Raw genomic sequence first — 1,152 nt, forward strand, 5'->3', positions numbered from 1 at the left:
TCCATTTCTTCTCTCAACATTTGCCCTTCATTCTCTCTCTCCCAGTAGTCTCCACGTCATTCCTCTATCCTTCCATCCACCACACCTATACCTCCTCATAACCCTCGTCTGTCCCTTTGTGTTTCCCTCCCTATCTTCATCTAATGTCCTTCCATCCATCCTTCTTCCTTCCTTCACTTCACCAATCCATCTTCCTTCCTTCCTTCACTCCATTCACCCATCTGTTCATCCATTCACCCCAAGTTTCTATATTTCACTTCATAACGGCCATACCACGTTGAGTACACCGCTTCCCGTTCGATCAGCGAAGTTAAGCAACGTTGGGTCTGGATAGTACTTGGATGGGTGACCGCCTGGGAACACCAGATGCTGTTGGCATCCCTACGTGTCAAGTGGGGTTGGTGGAGGATTAGTGCCCCTCCCTGTAAAACAATTAACTCTAAGCCCTTGGCCACCCCGTTTGGGATACATGGCGTCTGGCAATGAATGAATGAAAAAAATCTCTCACTCTCTCCATCTCACCCACGCATCCCCCCCTCCATCCCTCCCTTCTCTGCCTCCGTGCCGCCTTTCAGCCAGTTAGTGCTGTGGCAAGAGACATGTGACCCACACTCACTCCCACCCATGTCAAACTACACATCACTCCACAAACTACACATATCAGTTTGTATGCGATTTTTGTAGTGGTTAGCGTTTGAGAGAGAGAGAGAGAGAGACTCGTAAGCCAGAATAAATTCATTCCTGTCTTTTGTCTTCCTAGTGGCCAAACCACGTCCACAATGTACTTAACATGTACGAAGGAACATGTTGACCTTCTTATGGTCGGCACAGCTCTAGTAATTTATTGCAGCTGACACCGGGCGATCACTGTGATTATACATTTCTTGTGCCCCAGGGATCCGAGTGTGTTACATCTGCCACCATTATCCTTCCTGTATTATTCTCCCATACTTCATTTAGCTGGGAGTGAGTCATAGGAACCTGGGTGTGTTAATACTGGAAACAGGGCATTAAAAGGGTTGACAGTTTACAAGAACATACCATATCTCCCTGATGGTCAAACCGCGTCCACTAGATACACGTAACATGGAAAGGGGTGGGAAAAATAGAAGGAATACGGGAAAGGAAGGGACTGGCAGAACTGCGGTGACT

At 47.5% G+C, this 1,152-nt stretch overlaps 1 non-coding gene across 1 annotated transcript; it reads left to right on the forward strand.

The window, feature by feature from the left end:
• Positions 1 to 259: 259 nt before the first annotated feature.
• On the forward strand, positions 260 to 378 carry LOC145393088 (5S ribosomal RNA). The gene has a single exon (XR_013896106.1). It is a non-coding gene; the product is annotated as a 5S ribosomal RNA (ribosomal RNA).
• Positions 379 to 1,152: the final 774 nt, after the last annotated feature.

Source organism: Coenobita brevimanus, chromosome 23, assembly GCF_032717465.1.
Source record: "Coenobita brevimanus isolate Jiangsu-jjx chromosome 23, ASM3271746v2, whole genome shotgun sequence".
Taxonomy (NCBI): Eukaryota; Metazoa; Arthropoda; class Malacostraca; order Decapoda; family Coenobitidae; genus Coenobita; species Coenobita brevimanus.